Source organism: Corvus kubaryi, unplaced genomic scaffold, assembly GCF_017639235.1.
Source record: "Corvus kubaryi isolate FWS band 111438036 unplaced genomic scaffold, C.kubaryi_AGA036_p1.0 split3-73, whole genome shotgun sequence".
Lineage (NCBI taxonomy): Eukaryota > Metazoa > Chordata > Aves > Passeriformes > Corvidae > Corvus > Corvus kubaryi.
Genome location: NW_024582091.1, coordinates 44,626,198 through 44,649,098, shown reverse-complemented (window position 1 = coordinate 44,649,098; position 22,901 = coordinate 44,626,198). Strand labels below are relative to the sequence as shown.

The 22,901-nt window shown below is 39.1% G+C and overlaps 1 protein-coding gene across 2 annotated transcripts in view; it reads left to right on the top strand.

The window, feature by feature from the left end:
- The window catches only part of PDE7B (phosphodiesterase 7B), a 172,453-nt gene that overhangs the window by 66,679 nt on the left and 82,873 nt on the right, over positions 1 to 22,901 (top strand). The window lies entirely within an intron of this gene.

Sequence of the window (22,901 nt, the reverse complement as noted above, 5' to 3'; positions counted from 1 at the left end):
TGAGGATGCTTAGAATGTATATAATTCTTAATTTATGACAGGTTGTAAGCATGTGTTTATCGTTTGCCTACTTTGAGTACACGTGCCATCAATTTGTGCATGCAACCTACAACTTTATCAAGCATTTGTCTTATACACTCACATGAGGACAGGTTTATGGGGAATGCCAAATGTGATTTAGTACAATGAGAAGTTTGTTCTTTTTGAAATATAAGGTAAAATGATTTTTAAATCTAGATCAGGATTTCACACTGAGCTTATAGATTAATACAGAGCAAATTTAATTTAACACTTAATTCGAAGGAATTATTCATATTGCAGAGCTTTGTTTACTGACATACAATAATGAGATCCTCACATTTTATTAATGCATGTATGACAAATTATTATTAATATTGAGGTATCTTTTTTGTTTTATAACAGAGAGTGCTAATGAAAGGAACTCAGAAATACTAGGACCATACACTTTATTAGTAGACTTTTCTTAGAAGAAAGCAAGGACTAGTGGACTATAATTGACTTTATCTGAAAACAGTGCAATAAACTGACAGCAGAACTGTATAACATTTTCATAACAAGAAGCATATTACCATGCTGACAGAAGAAGGGACAGTTACTTTCAGCATCTTTCAGTTAGATAACAGTATGTAAAGATAGCCCACACAGACATGAATACATTTGTCCTTTGATTGCTTTTGTTAATAAATACAGTAAGAACATTACTCTTAAAAAGAAGCCTGTGAATTTTCACCCCATGAGCTGTATTTCAGGTTTCTACAAAAAGAGGAAGACAAATTTAAAATTAAGGTACATGACTGGGCATTCTGTCAAGTTCCAGAACGTGCTCTGGAACTTTGATGGTTGAGACAGGCATTTGTCAAGAGAAAGGTCATTGTTTGTCTAAGAAAAAGACAGAAATTTTATTTCCCTCAGCTCTAACTGCCCTGTGAACGTTTTCTAATGGAACTTAATTTCTTTACCTGTTGGTATCCCAAGTTTTGTACTTACAAACTTGTGTCAGTATCTGCAATACAACAAAATCATTGTTAAACTGGTATTACGTGGCTTTGCTTTGGAAACCTGAAGTAGAGTTGCCAATACACTCAGCCATTCTGTAAATATTCAATTAGAATCACCATGGAACTTCTCCTATGGATGGAGTTGTGAAGATGTGAAAGTGAGTTAAGGGGTAGCATAAATTATTCAAGTCCCCAGCCAGCAGCTACATGATGTAACAAGAGTGGCAGTCACTGACAGAGTTCTGTTGGAAAGGGAAGATGAATGGCAGATGCCTCATTGTAATTTCTTATCAGCAGGGAGTGTAACAGCAGACATTAATCCACTGGTTTATCACAGGTAATAATATGTCCAGGGAGCTACCACATTTAAGGCACAAGTGCAATTGCTGCCATTGTACATTGGTCCTAGGCAGCTCTTGAGGCAAGTGCATGTCATAATACTTTAGAAACCAGAAGAACACAAATTTGCATTGCTTTAATTATTAACATATTTCACTTTTCTTAAAAAAAGGAATGGAAGCATCATAAATCATGCTGTCAAATCTCATTTATTTTCTGTTGTTTGAGAACAAGACTCAGGGCTTTTGAAGTCTGTGTATTGTTTCAGGGGGAAAAATGACATTATAATAGCCCTCAGAACAGTTTACAGAGAAAATGTTGTTGGTTTTGGATATTTTTATTTTAATCCAAACCAGTTTCTCTGTGCCATGAAGGAATCTGTGTTTGGTTTAGGCAGAACCATCTTAGATACCACAGTTGCTTCAAATTGTGCAGCTCCTTGAGACAAAACAAAAAGTCTCTTGATAATTGATGACTGAATAAACAAAGAGGAAACTGGAGGCAGATGTGTGCTGGAAAGCTTTCTGAAATCCTAGAATGGGATGGGGGAGAATTTGATTTTGACTGTAATCAGAAGCACCACCATTCTCTCTTCACCCTGAACATTTCCTACTTGACATTTTTTGTTCCAAGTCTTTGTTGGGGGACGGTGTTGCTGATGTTTAATTTTAAGTGAATTTCCAGTAGTAGATCTAGAAAGGTTTTAGGCTGGCAGCTATGCAGCCTCAAGCCCTCCTTCTGCAAAACAGCATAAATCCCTCTAACACTGTCATGCCAGAAATCTTCCTCGAAATGGAAAGATCATCTGCAGGAATTACTAAGCTACTAGCACCTTTATCCATCTGGTTTTTATAATCTTGCTGAAGCTGCCTCGAGAGTAACAAGATGTGATGCAGGATCTCATATTATGGACGTATTTAACTCCCTTAGTAGGAGCTACACCAGAAGTACAGGTTCACATCAGCAGGGCCCATCATTCAGTTCTTGCCCTTGTTTTTGCTGTCACTATGCCCACTTCTCTTCCACGCAAAAACTTACCTGCTTTTGATAACAAGTATGCACCTAAGCTGGCTGAAAGAAGAATTTCTTCAGAAATGATTGACAAAAGTTGTCTTCCTGAAATTAGATCTTGTAATTACGTTTCAGTAAAAGATGAAAACTTGAGACCCAAATCCAGTAGTTTTTAGTGGAAATCCTTTGTCTGGTAACAAGTTTAGATTCAGAGAAGGTGATGTGGCGTTTAACAGGCAGGGTTGCTAAAGGTCTGGGTGCTTCAGTGTTTTATGCAGGAGGTGCATCACTGTGTGTCTCACTGAGTTACTCCAGCATATGACTGGAGTCCCTGGTGACAGCTCACAGAAGTTTCAGCTTGGCTGAGTAACCTCAGTCACAGAAGAAAATGGGATAAAGAGACATGTTAAGGTTCACCTGAGGAATTCCTACAACATCTGTGAAACCAGTATTTACAGATAAAAACTGAAGTTTTGTTTGTGGAAGAAAATGAGCGCTAAACCACTCTGACAAATGGAAAAAATCTCTGTGGAATTCAGGAATTTTTTGATAAAAATACTTTGTAGCCAAAATTTCAGTTTCTACCATGTTTCGTTATTAAGCTTACTCTCTTAGAACTAAAAAGTAAGATTTCTAGTGACCCAGCTTTGTGGTAATAAACTGACCTGACATAAAGGAAGATGAATTGGATTTCTGCAGTGACATGGATGATGTAACAGGAGAGATGGAGCTGATGCAGTGCCTGTGTCAGCTGTAGATTGGTGCTGTTGTGCAGCTTGTGAGAGTGTTCTGCTGATGGAAGAGCTGTCTGCTTGACAAGATATAAAATTCTGCTCTTAATGCCCTTTGCTCACTGATCCTGTGGCATCTCTTTTGTAAGAGAAGTTGTTAATGGTACTGTAAAACAGGACTTCTTCAGTTTTAAAATAAGTAAGTCAGGGGTTTTATCTTCTTTAAATGTTGGTGCAATGTGTAGCAACACATTGCTCTAAATTGGATTTAATTTGGCAAGAGGTGAGAATGAAGGAAGGTTTTAGTCATCTTCCCTCTGGTTTAAGTTGGCCAATGCAACACCTGCTCCCACGTTTCAGGCTGTTTTCTCCCATGAGTGCTGGTGAACAAACACTTGCCAGTTACCCTTTGACTACTGTAAAAATAAACAAAGAAGTTGTTTTTAATCAAGTTTCCAAAGCCAGACCACCAGAATGAATGCATCTTTCTTGGTAGAACAGTTGTCTATATTTTGCTTGTCACTATAAAGCTACCCGAAAGTGCTGGCTGGTGTGTAATGCAAGACTTTGAGGCAAGTTATTTGTAATTTTTCCGAGGCAAAACATCACAGCAATTTGTGTCTGAGTCTGCCTGAGGAGTGCAAATGTCGTTTCAAATGGGGAACTAAATATGTATCCATGAAATAAAGTAGCAACACTGGAACAGGAAAACTGCAGGTTCAGTCTTTTAAAGTTATTAAGTATTGAAATAGTCACTGCAGTCCCAGTGAGACTTTGAAAGCATCTGTATGTAGCTTATCAGCCAGTTAGAAAAAGAATATGAACAAACTCACTGCAAACAGTCCCTGTTCACTTGAGGACTCTCAGTCCTGCATTTCATTTGGCTCACAAGCACCTGACCAATTTTTTAACCATAGAGAGCTACTGTAAAGCTACTTTAAAATGAAAAAATCTTAAATTAAAAAAGCCTGAGTTTAAAAGCCAAAAATAGATTAAATTTTGAAATTGCAGCTTAATCTGCCCCGGTTAAAACCTCACACTACTGAAGAAGCATTCCTAAACTGTGGTCTCTGGACTAGATGTCCCCCACAGATGTCACGTAATGAAATCCAAGAAGAAGACTGTGAAGTTCAGAGAAGATTTCAGTTCTCCCTCATCCTAGGTGCATGTCAACCATTACACTACAAACCCACTGCATTATTGCGCACACATACACAACTAACCTGGAATTCTTTATTGCACAGAAAGACTGTTCCTGCTCAGTACACCTAATGCTGCAGGCAAGGTGTTCTGCTTGGAGCTACAAGTTGTAGAAGAAACCTTCCCCCTGGCAGACAGTGAAATTTAACCTGCTCCCCCAGTTTATGGATAACCCTTGTAAGTGCTAAACTGATACATAAATTCCACGCTCAGTTTTATTGTTATATAAAGAAAAGGCATCTCTTTTCCTCCTAGTCCTATTTTGTAATGGTCACTGCTAGAACTTGTGATGAGATGTACCTGGCACATACTGAGAGCACCAACTGGAGTGAGCCCAACGGGACTCCAGAAAAAATGTTTCTTATCTGGATGCAAATAGGGTGGAAATGTGAAAGCAGCAGTGGCTTCTGAGCTCTGTTTCATCTGAGGTTCTTTTGAGTACACTCAAACTCAAAATCTTTCAGACACCAACTGGGTTTTAAAGTTAAAACGCAAGAAAGCAAAGCAAGAAATTTGCACTGGGCAGAGTGCTGAAGCATTTTCAATGTCAAACAGAAGATTAGTGGGAGTTTTCAGGGTCTTATCCTTGGATTTAAGCACAAAGTACTATTTGGAATTCCAAAATCCCAGTTCAGGAACATTTTTTGGATCTAGTCTGTAACATCTTGATGACCTATGGAATGTTTTCACATTCACTAAGAAACAGATACTGATAGATCTCATCTGTAATATCCAAGCATAGCAACTGTAGGCTGCATCTAATCATCAACATTCTTTAATTATTAACAAAAGTTTTATTAGCTATGAGTCAAAAATTTATATTTTCTGGTAAAGGGCTGGGAAGATAATTTTTCTTTGTGGCAGTAGATGTTTCTAAAGCAATAACCAAAGATTCAAACCAGACTTAAATATATTAAGTGCAAATCCCTGGCTAATTAGTGCATTATATAGCTAAACTGATAAAGAAATAATATATATCAAATAGATATTTCTAGTAACGAACATCCCAAACAATTCTGTAATGAAATTCATGCCTTCTTTTACCAATTTATAATGACTCTTCTTATTCTAAGACAGTACAAGATGTTACTGTACAAACTACATCACCTTCTAGTCTATTCCTAGGAAGCATTTTAATAATAACACTTGTTCTAATAATGCTTTTCAGTCTTTATTGCTTATGGGGTCGAAGGCTAGTCAGAAATGGAATGCTTCTCTCTTTGTGGAGTGCTTGATCCCTGTATATAAAAGTTTTTATTTTCACAGTGCAAGACATTTCTGTCCTCGTAACTTGTAACTACTGGAGTAGTTACAGAACCTGGAGTAAAATAAGTGCAAAGCAGAAATATAACCTGAAGATTTCCTGTATGTATTTGCTGCTTTGTCTCTCACAGGAGACACTTTCCCTGGATTCCTCAGCTACGTTACCACACACTACAAAGGAGGAAGTGCCATGAATGCAGTTGGCTTATTCCCCCCAGGAGTTCCCTCTGGTAGAGTATGTCAAAGGACTCCCAGCTGTCAGTCTGTCAGGTCTGCTCGGATGTTTTGGAAGACAGCGTGCTCTGAATGGGAATGTAACAATAGCAGGCTGATTTTTCAGCAGCCAGCAGTGATAACTCTGATAACAGTCTTGAGTTAAGAAGTGACGCATATCAGAGGTTCCTGCCTTAGATGCCAAGGTTATTCGTCATGTAATTGGATATTGTTGGAGAAAACCATAATTAACCTAGACTTAAAGGCATAAGGCCATCTAGTTGATAACATGTGGTCAAAGATAAATCGTTCGCTGCTGAATCCACTTATATCTTTCCTTTTAATTTACTTTTAAGAGACGTGACCTAACAAGGTCTTACTTAAACAAAGCTATGACTTACTGGCTTCATGTTTATTGTTAAATTACAGACCTGATCCTCTTGGCATTTCATTTTATGGCAAGGTAAAAACTTAAGACTCTCCTAATTCAGAAGTCCAGGAAGTTATCAGTTGACAAAAGCAAGAAACACATACATCTCCCCGCAGCTGTGGGCATCTAGTTCTAGCTCCAGCCAGCAGACAGCAGCTGTACTGAACACCTTCCAACACCATCAAGTTCTCTCTACACATTGGCCTATTCATCCTGCAAGGCAGTAAAAATTCCAGCTGATGTACTTGTGGGGTTCATTGTTACTTTTGCCTGAATTTGCCACTTTCAGCTCACCCTGGGCTGTCCAAATGATGGGAAAACTCACAAGACCTATGCGGCCTGCTACTTCTGTCCTCTCCGAACTCTCATCCCTGCTTCTGCTCTCCAGCTGCTCAACTGCCCATCCCTCTCCAGAAATTATGCTAGAGCTGAGTCCCAGCAGTCCTAATGGTTCCCTTAGAATTGTAGTGGAAGTTTTTATCACACTACCCATTGACTGACCCAGGAGACTGTAGGAGGTAGCTGTCTTGGCCACACCAGTGTGCTGAGGCTATTAGTCATCTGGTGGGCTATCTGCTGCTTCCAGGAAGTCAAGGACAATCACATCTCAACAGGTTTTAGCTCCTGCCCCCAGGGAAACAAACACATGAAAGCTCACAAGGTTGTAACAAACAAAGTAATTCCTCTTGCTCAGGCCAGCTGCAGATGCCAGCAGCCTTGTCCTTCTCATCTCCCACCACCAGAAAATCGATATACCTCTTCTCCTTCAATACTCTGGCATACTCATACATATACTCTGCTCAATTATGTGATAGGAAGTCCGATTCCCTACTGTGCTCTCTTTCATATGGTAAAACACGTTTGTGTGTCTCATTACAAACATCCTCAAACCATCCACATAAGCATTACAGAAACTTCATCATGTACAAATCCTAGAAATCTATACACTGCCTTTTAAGATAGATTTCTGTTCGAACAGCCTTTCAGTTGCTAATTTGCTTTCTCATATTCCTAGCATGGCAACCATACACTATACCTTCTTCCCTAAAGCCTGCACAAATAAATGAGACTTTGGCTTTTCTCCAGATATTTTCCCATTGTTAACAGGAACATCTGTTTTTAGACCCTTTCCCGTTTGTCCGTAAAGGTAGTCTTATCTTCTTGATTCATCAGTAACAGTTTGTTACTGATGTGGAACTCGGGCTCTTTGAGGTAGCCTTTCCTGTAATTACTGTGTCTGTCATTAACTGTCCCCTAAAACTTGGCCTATCTAAATGGGATTTGTTTTAATTCCTCAGGCTCATATAGGGGAAAAAAAAAAATCTGCTGGAGTTATTTGGAGGTATTTCACTTCATTGTCTCATCATTATGGAATAGCTGTTAATATTTGTAAGTGCTTTTGCCATCATAGGCTGAATATAGAAATAGATGACCCTAGCTGAAGTTCTAGATTGTTTTGGACAAGTGAAGTGAGGAAAAGTTTGTAAGAGGCTGGTACCGAGCCAAAATACCAAGATTCGCATAGTTCCTAGGCTTGTTTAGTCATGTTTTATGCATAGATCAAACATACAAAATAAATTTACAAAAAAAATTACGAAACTTTATTATAAAGAAGCTCCTGGTTCTGAAGTCTTTAACTATGTTCTCTCACTTTATTGAATTACTCCTTAAGAAGGGGTTTCATCCAGTAAAAGGAAAGAAAGCAGGAGACAATAAGGCACAGAAAGGTCTTGGTTGAAGAGTACAAGGGCGGGATGTCAGCTCTGAAGAAGGAATTGTTATTGCACAATACTGAGGGTGGTAAATTCTTTTCACAGAGAGCACATTGAATGTCCAGGGGAGCAGTGTACTTTCTCCTTACCTCTTTTTTACCTTTATATATCCACAGTAAGAATGTTTATATCTGAGGCTTCCTGGCAGTTAACAGAAAGACATTTTGACAGGTCTTTTCTTCTTTCAAAATAAAGTGTGGCAATGTAAATACCTCCTATGAATCAAATGAGCTGTTTCTATTGGTTAACTAGAAGGGACCCAAGGATGACTAGATCAAGAGTTTCCTTCTCTGTGAGGAGGAATTGTAATGAGAGAGGGCAGTAAGACTTTGAGAGGGCTCACATGTATGAAGAACCAGACATCCAGTTCACATCATGTTTAAAATCAGCCAGTTCTGATTACAGAATAATTAAGGAAATTTTAAAACGCTTGATTGCAACTTGTGTCTGATCTTAATTTTTTAACAATGATCATAGGTAATGCAGCTACAGGTGTAGAAAGGGAGTCTCACATTGCCTGATATTCTTGTTTTTAATTCTAAATGTCCCAGATGTGCATGTGTGGGAGTGGGTATGTTGGCTTGCCTTGCTGTGTCTGGACACAAGCCTACTCCACATACATGGGCATTAGAGGAAATACATGTTTTCTAGAAAATATACAGTGCTCATTGTGCAGTACTAAGCAAATGCAAAGTACTACAATGTGTACGTAAAAGGCATTTTACATGGTGCAATAGAGAAAAATCACTAAATTGGACATGCTCTGGGAATGCAGATACTATTGCATGACATGGGAGGAATTAGTCCAGCCAAGAAACCTGATACCACATATTTTAAAAGGCAACTTGGCACTTTAAGGAATGATGATACCTTTTCCTCAGCTATTATATCTTTTCCATCATAATTGAAAACCTCAGGCTATGATTTTATGATACCAACATGCAACATATTAAACATTCTAAACATATTAACATATACCTTTTAGTCAAATTATACTTATTAATTAGTTCCTGAAAATCAATTAATTTTAGCTGCTTCTAACTGCATTGTCTGGAATCAGGATACCCAAATCAGCAAATTTTTGGAAACTAGCTTCTTGGTTTTAAAAGCTATGGATTCACGATGAAAGAAAATTTCATACATTTAAATGGTGTTTAGTGTAGTACAACTGGAGGAGTTTTATGTAAATTCTTAGCAAAATTTAACAAAAAAAAAAGTTTCTCTAGTAATGTAGAAAATAACACATATGAAAGAAATGCATGAAAATTGTTTACAGATATTCACAATAACAACTTTCCAAAGTCTATGCTCTTCTCAGAAACAAGACACCGTTACTTTCAGATGGGATGAGAAGATTTTCTTCCCACCCAAGGCCACACACATCCAGAACAGAGAAATCACACACAGGAATTTCTGCCTCACTTTCTTACTGCTTCACAGCTCTTCATCCAGTGTAGCTCATGTTAAAACACATTTAAGTGCTAGCTCTTCTCAGAGATGCACAGCCCTTCACTTACTGTGTAGCGCAAACTGGCTCACCTCTACAGCAATAGAATTTTTTCAGTATTTAGGTGAGAGGGCAAGCATTTGTTGCAGCTGATTTCAGTGCTGCAGCATGCAGTGCTAATGATAGGCCAGACAGGGCAATTTCTGAGCACATCTCACCTCCAAAGCATCTCAGTCTCCAGCCAGGCCCACAGCTTTGCCCAGCTTGGGCCAGGCTGCACTTGTGGGCTGTGCCTACCAGCTGCAACCCTTCAGCTGATCTGCCAGTCACAACAGGACTGAAACAAAACATAAATTAGGTAAGCACTTTTCCCTGTGTTAAATTAAGGGAAATGACTCCTCACAAACCATAAAGGGGATAAAGTAACTGTGGCCTTTGTTACTTGTGACAATGATAGATGATTCTTAGAATTGGTCTTTATCCCACTGTTCTGCCCAGAATTGATCTTTATCCCACTTCTCTGACCGAAATATTGGTTTGGACACAACAGTATTTTAAATTTTTTGCTCATAATCTATTCAAGTTCCATAGATACAAATAGCATTTATATCCAACCCTCTTCATTGCTAGTCACACTTCAGCCATGGGTGAACTGCAGAGCTTACAGCTATTACCACAGTTTACCACAGCTATTACCACTATACCCTCACCTAGGAGCCCAGGTGTTATTGGAAAGACAACAAAAATAATAAAACACAAATAATCAGAAGATTTTGAACAACAAAAAAAACCCCTTTTAAATATTATTCATAATTAAAGCAACTGCAGATGCAAGACACTTTTTGTCAACCATAATTGCCCAACCAGAACTGGGCTGGACAATAAGACAACAATAGCACCACTTGTACATTGTGCCTGCTGAGGGCTTTGGGGGTGGTTGCAAATACTCCCTCCCTGCACACACCTGGCCCAGGGAAAGGCTTCTCACGTGTCCTTCACACCAAGACACCCAGGTTAGCTGGGGACACAGCACTCTGCAAGGTCATGCAGGGCTGCCAGTGCTACCTGGCACAACTCACTGACATTGCAAAGTGATGAACGCCGACTCCCTGGGGAAAACTCCACCATATCTGAACCTGGGTAACAGTGTTTCATGTCAGCATGCATTTGTTATTTGTACTGTCTTGCCAATCACACCTGTACCCTGAGGGTGACTAGATAGCTATGAATCTTGATAGCCCAGATTCGCAGGACCACAGAATCGTTTAGACTGGAAAAGACCTTTTAGATCATCAAACCCAACTGTTAAACTGTATGTATGCAACTGTGTTGGAGACAGATTCTTCAAAATAAATGTGTTTAGGAAGAGGTGTAAGGCCTCTGTTATTACAGTATACTAGAGCTTAATTATTCTTAACATGACTTCCTTCCTTTGAAAAAAGTTAACACTATTCCCATACTATCCAAAGATAATAATTACATGTATACAGTGTGACAGATATACAAACGACTTAGTTCTGGTTTCCTTATCAACCAGCATTACCCAGTGAAGTGTGGTGCTTTTGCAGCTTACATCCCTGGACTTTTTCACAGAGAAACCAGGAGGCAAGAGAAAAACAAGAAATAAGCTCTAGATCTCATCCCAGCTCTCAGTTGTCTCACACTGCCAACTATAGAAGGAGGAGGAACTCCACAGTTTAGGCAGCTTAGATATAGGCAAAGTGATTAAAACTGGGTTCTTAGTATCACACAGGCACTGTGACAGACCAGAGAGCTGAATTTTTATCTGCTCTGACAAGAGGCAAATTACTTTTTAAGAATATGTGTAATTTGTGACAGATCTTTTGGGTAGTTTTCAGGTGACATCTGGAGAGATGGAAGGCCACAAAAGCACAGCTCATTTTCATTTATTTTCCCATAAGGACCATATGAAGGAGACAGAAAGTGACAAAATGCTATCAATGCAGTGGAATTCCTTTAAATGAGAATAGATATTATGAGATCTGCTGAAAACAAAACTGTTTTGGTTATTGTGCTAATTTACAGCTAGTCACACAGCCATTGCCATTACTGTTTTCTTGAGCTTCAGAGACTAAATTTGCAAAATCAACACTTTTCAAGCAATACTGCTGATACATTTATTAGATAACAGGAAAACCTCAAAAGCTTTGGTGAGTGCATCTTACTAAAAAAAAAAAAAAAATCAATTTCTGAATGTTTGAATTTATCTTAGTATCTTGGAATTTAAGCAGAAAACCTGAGATCAGAATTTTGTCATGAGATTCTTTTCCCTGGAAGCACCTTCTGCACCACTCTCATCCTACTTCTGATCTCAGCCGAAACTGGGATGCACAGATGACTCCAATATTTATTTATTTCTAAACCAATGGAACATTTTGAACATCAAAACAAAAGCAAAGTTTGGTTGTTTGGATGTCTGCCAAATTCTACTACACAATGGTTAAACAGCAAATGTTACAATTTAGGACATTTGGTCTGTCTCAAATGCTACTCCACTGTCCATTACTATAATTTAGAATACAATTAGCTTACACAAATACCAGCACAAACTTTGGCTGGTTAAATTATCTAGCTGTTTTCCCATGGTTCCTCTTTGAGTCAAAGGGAAGACAGACTCTGATACAGTGATTCAGAGTAGAAGGCTCAGTAAACTAGATGGCATTGTGAAAGCCTCCCTGTTTCTTATGCTGACCTTTAAATGATAATTAGGACCTGTCTGTATGACATCTAGCAAAATAAGGCTCCAATAACACAGACATCTGTTACCACATTATTTAATTTGAATGATTTGTACTCCCACATACACACTAAAATATATTGGCACCTAGTATTAAAGGAAAAAAAGCTATTAGGAAAGTTATATTTGGCTCTATGCTGCAGTGAAGTGACAAAAATAACCTAAAATTGATGTACATGTTAAATAAAACTACTATTTGCATTTAATATTTAAATATAGAAACTATGAGGTTAATATTTTTCATCTTATCTAGAAAACCATCATCTGCTTAAGAAATGTCTGCATTTTTTTTTTTTAATAAAATGAAAATAATTAACCATACTAAATAGCTACCAATCACTGAAGGTGTATATAGTTACAGGTGTATATGACCAGAGAGATGGTGGATGCCCCACCTCTGGAACCATTCAAGGCGGGCCTGGACAGGCCTCTGAGCAACCTGATCTAGTTGAAGATGTCCCTCCTCATTGCAGGAGCTTTGGACTAGATGATCTTTAGAGGTCCTTTCCAATCCAAATTATTCTATGATTCTCTTTTACCATGCATTTTCTCCTGTATATCTCTTCATTGTTTAACTTTCAACAGGAAAATTTCTACCAATTCCTCTTCTCACAGTACATCATGTCCTTTGGTCCCAGCCACAGGAAAGGACAGCAACCACAGAGCCACCAAGGCTGGGATTTTACCGCTACTGGTTCTGTGATATTTGAGTGCTACAGGGATGCTATCAGGTCTTCGTCTGCAAGCCACTGAGCTCTTTACTCAAACCCATCCTCATTCTTGCATTCACATTGTCCAGTGCTTGCTCTGGCTTCCACACACTTCCATAGACAAAATGTTCAATAAGATGGCTCCAGCAAGCTGGGGGTTTCTTTTCCAGTGGATTCATACTGCCCTGGAAAAGGCAGTGTTTTAATTCTTTTTCTAAAAAAGAATTTATTAACAATTTTTTTCTGTGAAGGAAAAGTTGCTTCTTGTTTCTCATTTTGTTAAAAAAACAACCAGCATTACATTCTTACCATTTCTGGTAATTTTCCTTCACTATTGTTTTTTTTGATTTATTTAGGCTTTAATATTCTCACATGTTTATTCAAATTTTATTCCAATACCAGGTTAAATGTTATTCAAATACCAGGTTATAGGATCTCTTATTATACTGCAGTTTTTGGAGGTTATCTCAAGAGAACATTTGCTACATCAAAAGGAAAAAAATATTTTCTGAGAAGTAATTTCCTGCAAAAATTTAAATTCTGCTTGATGGACATTTGGTTTTAACTTCTAACTTCTAATAAAAAACCTCGCATTTTGTAAAACAAATTCTACTTTCCAACTTGCTACTGCTAACATTACTACCATTATGTCAGGAATTGTATTCTGAACTAAGGAACCAGGATTTTTAAAATAATATATTAGTGAACCAGCAGGCAGTCCTAGATCAGCACACACTTCTGTTTCTGATATGATTAGAAAGGAAGTTTATGTTCAGGCCAAAATGAGACTTAAATGAGTACTTCCTATTGGACTTACTCAAGCACATGTTATAGCGTAGTTGGAAATATGATATTTAGCCATTAAAAAACCAGCTGATGTAGATGGCAAATGTCAGCAAAGGAGATGCAGTTCATTTTCCAATTCATTGGCACAGGAAACTAGTGGTTTAATAGGGTGTAGGCCAACTGATGCTGGACTTTTTTTTCCACACAGTCAGAAAATTTGGTAAAAGTTACATCACTTCCTTGTACACTGGCCCTGCTCAATTGTTTCCTGTGCCAGTGTTCCAACTGAAGTTGGAAATACTGATGGATTTCTTTCCCTTTCTGAAAAGCCAGAGTTAGTGGTGGCGGAAATCAGTTTCATCTGGTATTACTTGAACATCGATATTATACTTTAAAAAAAACCAGCAACTATGTAATGGGTTTCATTGAAGTGCATAAGTTCCCAATAAAAATAACAGAGACCATTTTACTTATTTAGTATATTCACAATATTCCATTAAAAACAAGTGAAAAGATAGCCTGGGCCATCGTTTGGACTTTTTTTTAAAACTCTGATTCTGGGACACAGTAACAAACACTGTAACATCTCCACTCTTCAAAGCACTCAAGAGCATGAACAGAGCTGTATGGAAAGTGAATAGAGAACTGGGGAGCACAACTGTCCCTGGAAGTTCAGTGCTCCCTTAAGCATGGAAATTTTCTTTCCTTGGCTGATGGAAATGCACAGCAACCTGCCTCAGTCAGCTTCTCTGAGTGTGATCAGAACTCTACAGACTCCAATAGAAGGATGACTGTTTGACAAGCCCATGCTTATACAGAGAAGATGGTGCCTATCATTCTAAGGATGTGAGCTTGGTTTCTGAATTAAGCATCTTCACATTGCAACTGGCAGACACTGATTGTGAGAGCAATCACTCTTACATTTAGCTCTCATCCCATCCCAAGGTGGCTGAAAATGGTTTTGATGTTTCTAGAGGATCTCTGTCAGCAGAAGGCAAGCTAAAGAGTGTAACTCAAAAGTCTTAAAATTGTAATATTAAGTAGCCAGTGATACCTTGTAATTGATTTGGCACATGATGCTGCAAACCTCAGAAAAATAGATTGAAAATATTGCAAACCTCAGAAAAAAAGCAAAAGCAAATGTAGTTCCTAGTACTGAACAGGTGGTGAAAGGGAGACAATCCCACCTGAAAACTTCTGTAATTGCACTGCTGCTGATGGAAAGAGATGTTTATGGATGTCAATACCATGACCAAAGCTCACATTTTGATATGTGGCCAAGGTCTGGGGAAAAATCTGCATATAACACAGTATTTGCCTGACCATCTTTTCAAAATAACCTGAATACTTCCTTCTTTTACTAAGCATTTGATCCATTTGGGGCTTTTAAAATGCATCTTACAGATGTTTTGTATCTAAATTAATATTGCTATCATAAAAGCTGTGCAGAGCCTGTCAAAATGATGTGTGATTGCCTGGATTGAAAAAAAAAATTGTAACAGATATCTTAGGAAACACTGGAAAACATTTATGGTTTTACATACTGTCAGGATATCTTGGAAAGCACGGTACAGCTGGAACTGCATTACTCAGAGCAACCTGCCCAAATAGATGTGAGAGAAACAGGTTTTCCAGAAAGCCTCCCTTCCATCTGCAGATCTAGTGGATACTTTTAACTATTTAAAGAGAGCTTTTCCTCCTGGGCTATCTCCTCTGAGTTTTTTCCTTCTGCAGTTTCATCAATATGAATATATCAAGAAGAATCTGTAGTGAAGACAAGAACCAACAAGTGTTTGCATGATTATCAGTGGGTTTCGAGAGCATGGTAATAAAATGCCAGGACAGAGTGACAGTATATTTCCAAAGCTGCTCATCCCAGTGGAGATACATTTACACAAATGCATTTGTAAGAAATGCAAAGAGCTTGATTACAGTAAATATGGCCTGATTTTGCAGTCATGAGAAAGTAGGTCAGAGGGAGCTTAGTTTATCACTTGGATATTTTTACATCATTGTCAGACCTTTCCCACGACTTCCCAGCTGCATCTCCTGTCCATCCCCACAGCAAACTGTACCCACTTCTGTCAGCAAGATGCAAAGAGGGAAATGAAGCCATAGCACTTCTCTGAGAGGGCAAATAATGTCAGCTTTGGGATATGCACGTCGTCGGAATTCTGATGTGCAGGCAGAATAAAGCAGCATAAAATGTGGATACAACATGAGCAGAAGTGTAGGTATGGTACTCAAGAATTGTAGATATTTAATCTGAAATATTTAGTGGCCTAGCTATTCGACATGACCAAAGCTTATTTAGTGAGAGATAATAAGTCTGCAACCAGAATCCAGTGGGCAAAATGCAATTCAGTTGTATTATTTTACTCTTGCATTGCAAATAGGAATAAATTTGGGAGAGGTCTGCACCTGTGTAATCCTAACGCTCGTTATAGGGTCTAAATGGGATTATACAAAGAGCTAAATTCACCATTACTTATTAAAGTCAGAAAGATAAAGACTGAAGAATAATGAGGAGTAGATCTCTGCAATATTTATATGTGGAGCCATCAAATATCTAACAAGTTAACAAAGTTAAGAAACATGTATTAATTTTATTTAAAATAGTGCTTCTTTTCCTAGTTAAATATTATTAATATCCATTTTAAAAGTGAAAAGGAAAAATGAAGTTATCAGATCTTGTGATACCTGATTTACAAAAGAGGGAGCAAGCACTATTATTCATCTGTATTTATCCTTATATTTACGTTCCATTTATTCTTACTGTATTGAGCTTTCTTTGACAAAAAATTTAAACTAGGTATCACTTAGTGCAGATTTCTTAGCTAGTCACTTTTATAATTTCAAAAGACAGAAAAAGACCAAATTATAGCCACAAGTCTTTTCTGTATACCATAAGGGGCAAGGACACCACAGGCCATGCGGCCACCCATGCCATCTCATTAAGGTAAGATGTGACAGAAGCAGTTTTTCAAATGTGGTACATCTCATCTTTCAAACTGCTGCCATAACTTTTAGATACATAGGTCCCAACTGAGAAAATATGTATGCACATGCTCAGCTTTAAAGATGGCAGCAGTCCTTTCGAATTCATTGAGATCCTACAGTTACTTACTATTAGTTACGCATTTAAAGGATAGGTGTCTCTCACCTGTTCAGTTCTTTTTTCTACTCAGCCTTTTTTCACCTATTCCCTAAAGGGAATCCTGTGGGATGCAGAGGTTATTCTTTTCATAGGGTTATTTCACAGAGATGATGACTAGCATATAGTCATAACTGTCCCAAATAACAGTTAATAACCATTATTTTCTACCTACCTGATTTCTACTACTAACATTTTCAAGCTGATGCAGTGTTCTTAACCTCCCACTCCATTAGCCTAGTCCATCATTAAGCATCTGTTGCAATGATCACTCTGTAAACTCAGGCAATGAGTTTTTCTTAAATCCCTTGACTTTGCCTTGGAACAGGTAAATTTTGTTCATGTATAAGAATTAAGGGAGGGAATAAACTAACAGAGTCCATCAGATACATTGTGCAACACAATTAAATATCATGCTGGCAATTGCCTTTTTAGTTTTCTTTCAGCTTATCATTATGATTTTCTTATTATGGTTTATTAAGGTGAGATGAGTGTATTCTCTGTTATTTGCTAGTTCTTTTAAAGCCACATAGAATTTTGCTGTTTACTGTGGGAGATTTGAATCATCAGATTCAGTATGCTGAACTTTTAATTTTCCTGAGTGAGCAAAGGAAATATTACACAACCTCACTGTTTCCAATTAGTTATGGACTTCTGTTTATTCCTTTATTGCAAGCATTTTTGCTCAGTTAGTAGTACAAATTGTTAATCATAAAAATTTACTCTCTCACTTGCACTAAGAATGAAAAAGGCATTTTCTCCTTGCCCTACAGAACTCAAGCAATCCTTATTCCTCTATTTCCAGAACCTTTTTCCAAGGAGTCTGACAACAACCAAAAGATTATGAACCCATAGAACACTACTGTCTGTCTTCCACATTTCCCAGTAGAAGAGGCTCTCAAGGCGTGATGCTGTGCCAAGCTCAGGCAATAACAATCAATTAATTAATTGTACCATTCTCCTAGAAATTCAGCTCACTGCTCTTGACAGTGAGTTGGTAGCAGACAAAAAAAAATCTTCTACTGTGTACCTTTAGTATGCATCAAAGAAAAGTTTTGTATTGTTGAGAATTCATAGTAAAAATATTAAAATAATTTCAAAGTTGGGAAAAACCTTCTGAGATAGAATTTAGAGAATTTTATTTGTCCAGTTTAGAGCAAAGACATAGCAACTTTCCTCATATAAATATAAATTTCTTCATATTTAATGAAGTAATTGCAATGATAGAGATAACTAATTGTTCTTACTAGTAAGAATGACATTAAAATAATAGACCTCTGGAATGAGACAACTGTGAGGCAAAGAATAAGAAAATTCTACTATGATTTTTAAAGTGATGAAAGAAACCTTCCAGGAGGTTATTAGAAAAGATTCTGTAGAACTGTGCCTGCTTATGTTTCTTCTGTCATATTCTCCAACTTTCTTAGGCACTCTGTTCCCTTGTCCCTTTTAAAAGTTACTCAGTTGCATTCTTCTTTTCTCTGTTGCTCTGATTATGCTGCCCTGCAAATGTATAGCACTTTCTTTTTTTTTTTTAACTTTACATGTAAAGACTGTGCCCCAACATTTGCCATCTCCTCTTTTACATTAAACTCACCCCCCTAAAACCTCCTAAAACTTGATTCTGGGGATGGCATCATCTCCTGATTCTGACCTTAGGCAATGGCCTAGCCTATTGTCTCTGCATGACTCTATAATTCCTGGGACAGAGGCAAAGGCGTACTTTTCATAAGTAACTACTGATTTAAGATTATTCCACTAATAAGTGCCACCTAAAGACACATGATTTACGCTTTCTAAAAATTGGTATCTGACAGTCTTTGAAACTGGTCTCTACATTTGGACTTATTAATGTTTGTGAATCACTCGAAAAATTGGGAGTATTTTTCCAAATTTTTTAATAATATACAGTAAAAATAGCTTATAAAAAATCTTTTTAGGTGTCTGTTTGGAAATGTAAGTTGTGACACAATGCAGTGGTGGGGGTTAGCTGAAAGAATAGGAAAAGTTTCCCAAAGTAATGACTCTGCCATGCTAATAATTTATGAGCCATTTTTTCAAACATCAGCTATCAGATGGAAGAGGGAGGAATAATAGAATATTACTTCTGCTTTACAATAGTCTGTTAATACAGAAAGGCAAAGGCGCCTGTACTCTAAGGAAGCTGTCAGCAACGCTGCAGGCTCAAGGTCCCAGTATCACTTACAGTACTGGCAAGAAGGAGACCATTGCTGCAGAATGAAGCTCGAGGAGGGAAGCAAAAGGAAAAGGCTGGGGGGGGATAGAAGAGGAGAATCAAGGATCTTTCTTCACCATTCTTTTTTTACAGCTTTTGTGTGTCTGGACTGATTTGTTGAGGGAGAGCTGCTGGAGACAGTATATTTGGCACAGGACAGAGGAGCTCAAAGCCAAAAGGATGGTGCTATTGCCAGTTTAAACTATGGCTTTTCTTTTTTTTTTTTTTTTTTTTTTCTCTTTCCCCCTCCCTCCTTTTTCTTTGAAGGAAGGAAAAGAAAAAAGGGGAAGAAAGGGATTTGCAATGAAAACCAGAGCAGTGGGTTAACAAGAACCCCGCAGGCTTCAGTAGACTGGAAAGATACATGAGGCACTTCCTCTACCATCTGGCATGCAATTCTGCTGCTGCTGCTGCTCTTATGTACATAACTTCGGAGTGAATAAGCAAACAAGTAAAACTTTTTAAGAGACACCAACTATGAAACACCAGCTATTAATCTGTCAGCTTACTCTCTTCCCTTTTCCCCCACTGCAATATTCCTTTCCTCAAGTCTTTTCCAGTTCTCATGTCTACCTGTGAAAATATGCACTGCCTTGTCATGTTTTCAGATGACTCCATTTGCCTTTTTTTTTGGCATTGCTTCCCGGAATGAATGAGGGACAGAGCTAATACATTTATATTTCTCTTGTAATCACTTAAGCTTCTTTAACTCAGAGTCAGAGAGAAATGCAGTTGCTAGAAATAAAGCCATCCATCTCCGCTGAACTATTTCCTTCAAATCTGGCTGGAAGTGTGAATGCAAAAGGAGAAATTTTAGGTGAGACAAGCTTGCTCAAGGACTGCTTAAAATGCACTTACAAATGGCTGGGTAAATTGCTGTGTAGGAGTATGTTTTAGTTCTGATGGATTTTCTTAAATGCAATGAAAAGCATGGTGTTGAGGTCACATCTTCAAGTTGGGTAAATCATCACAGCACAACTCAAGTCAGAGAAACAGAGAACTTGCAAAATCTGAGCATTTTGTCAATTAGAAATCTCTGAGAGGGATGCTACAGCTGATTTTTGATGCTAAAATTCCTCATAATCAAATACAGATCTTCCAGGCTTTCCTGTGAGCAGCTCTTATGTGGCTCCATTCTTATAATGAAAAAGACAAAAAGAAAGTCAGTTACAGCAAAATCTTGGATGAATCAAGGATAAGTAATCATTGAATTGAAGTACAACTGTGAAGCATAAGTTTATTAAGAATAAGATGAATTAATTTACAAACATACCCATTAATGCCAAGCAACAATTTTAACATGCTTTTTCATTTGCAACTGCTGATCCTTAAACTGGTCAGAAACCAGAAAAAAACAAACAAAACTCAAGGCTATCTAACACAGTTGTTTTCATATGACAGTAATTTTCCAAGAGAAGAAGTACATACTGTTCTTTTAGGTTTATTGCAGAGCTTCTTGAAATACTGAAACTATAACAACAGATGTATTTCAGTTTGTTTTTTGACTGGCCTCCTCCTTTGCACCTGTAGAACTGTAAGTGAAAACAAATACAGCAATTAATTCTGATCCTGTCCATAAGACAGGTACACACCCAAGTGACCCAGCTACAGATGATACAAAACCTTTCACAGTTTTAAGGACACAAGAAGGTAGTGTAGCTTTTGAAATCTCAGAAGATTTTTATTGCTGCTTTCAAGAGGGCTGGTGGATGAGTTCTGTTAAACACTTAAATATTCAGTTACTCATCTAAAAATTGGTCTGGGCATCTGTGAATACACTGCCTTCCAAGATGTCTGGTATCTTTTATCGTAGAATCATTATGGTTGGGAAAGATCTCCATGACAATTGAGTCCAACCTTTGCCAGTACATCACCTTGTCAGCTAAACCATAGCACTAAGTGTGACTATCAGTTATTTCTTCATCACTTTTTGCATCCAGTGCCATGGAAATGGCACAAGGATAGCCTTTCTTTGAGAGTGTTCTGGCACTTCTGCCCTTTGCCTCAGTGGGGACCACAAAGCACAGAGGTAAACAAAGAGGAAAAACAATAGCTGAAAAAGTTACTGCAACTCCTCGTTGTGCAAAACCAAAATGAAGTAGTTGGGGTGTAAGGCTTAAACCACCCAGTAGGCAAAGAGTCTTCAAAGTCTTCTGGATTTCAGTTGCCTAGTTTATCCCTTTTTGACAGGAACAGGGCTTTAAAGAGTGATTGCCCAAGACACACCAATATGAAACACCTAAAATATCACAATAAGCCATATGAAAAGAAAACCAATAAAATTTGCCTTTCTAGAAAATTATAACCACAGATTGTATGAATGTGTCAATGCTTGTGCTACTGTACTGCACATCATCTATTTCTTTGTTCTTAACCCCTTTGTTCAATGAGTCAGGATATCCTGATATGAAAGACTGCAAAATATCAGTACAACAACAATACTACTTTGGAAGTGCTTCATAGTTTTCAAGGCAAGGCTACTAAGTGTAGAAGGCTAATAGTATGGCACTACAGTTGCAATCAAAACTTTTGCAAACCATTAAAGCTGTCAGTTTGAGGTTGGAACATTTAAGATAAGCAAGGCAGAGACCCTGTAACAGGGGAAACAGCATGCTGCCCCTGCTGATGTTAAAGTGAGGAGGAAAGGGTTGTGCACTGTTTTCTACATGTAAAGGTGTTAAGTTTCAGTCCATTCTCTTGGCTTCTCTTCCTCTGTGAAGGAATATCCTGCTTGTTTGACAGTTTACTTTTCCATCTGGAGAGAAGGCAGAACATTGAATGCAACCCAGAGAAGACAAAAGTATTAACTATGCATGCTGGGAAATGTTATAAAGCCCACTAAAATCCCGTTAATAAATCTGCAGTTTTACTGAAAACTAAGTGCTCGTGCAAGAGCTCAGCCTCCATCCCTCTACTGTACGCTCCATAAACTACAGGACAGACCAGTACCACGAGCAGGCTAAAAGGGATATACTGTATAAAGGCAACATAAATGTGAAAATCGCATGGCCCCTTCGGGTCAGGGATCCCAGAGAAGAGCCGGGTGCTGCTACAGGGTCTGGCCAAAGGCAGCCCACAAGCCCGAGGAAGCGCTCGCTGACAGTTGCGCAGCCCCAGCACGCCACCTCTGCTGCTGCATGAGACAGAGCACTCTCCCGGGCGGCTTTGGCTTGTTTTTAAAGATTAGCGATGAATAATTGTCTCCTCGTCGTAGTCTGGGAGCGACCGCTGCCACCAGGCAGTGTCCTAACATGAACCCGTTCAGGTGGAGCTTTACAGCCGAAGTGATGAGGGCGCGGGGCAGACCTCACACCCTGCCCCAAACCCGTCATTTCAGCAACTCGTTCCTCTCCGACCCCTCAAGCGCCGGCACCTCCGCTGCCCCTCTGGGTGCCCGGTCGGGCTGGAGTCCGAAAGCGGGGCGGGCGGGGGCACCGCACGCCGCCAGAGCACTCGTGCTCCGCTCCCGGCCCTCGCAGCGTCCCGTGAATCACCGCCCTTCCTCCCGCGAAGGGCAGCCGAGGCGACGGCGGGGTTTGACTAAGAGACCAAAACCCCCCCGGCTCCGCAGCCAGCTGGGCGAGGAGGAAGGCGGGGCGGTGGGGGCTCCCCCATGGCATGGCGGCAGGGATAAAGTCAAAGTGCCTCCGCCGTGGTGCTTAGCGGGGTGTGAGCTGCGGCCGTGCCGGCGCGGCCCACTGCTCCGAGTGCCGCCCGCAGCAGCGCCCCGAGCCCCCGCCCCCGGGTCCCGGCGCCGCGCCGGCATGAGCGGCGGCCCCGCGCCTGCCCGGCAGCCGCTTCGCCCCGGCTGCAGGCGCCTGGCGGCGGGCTG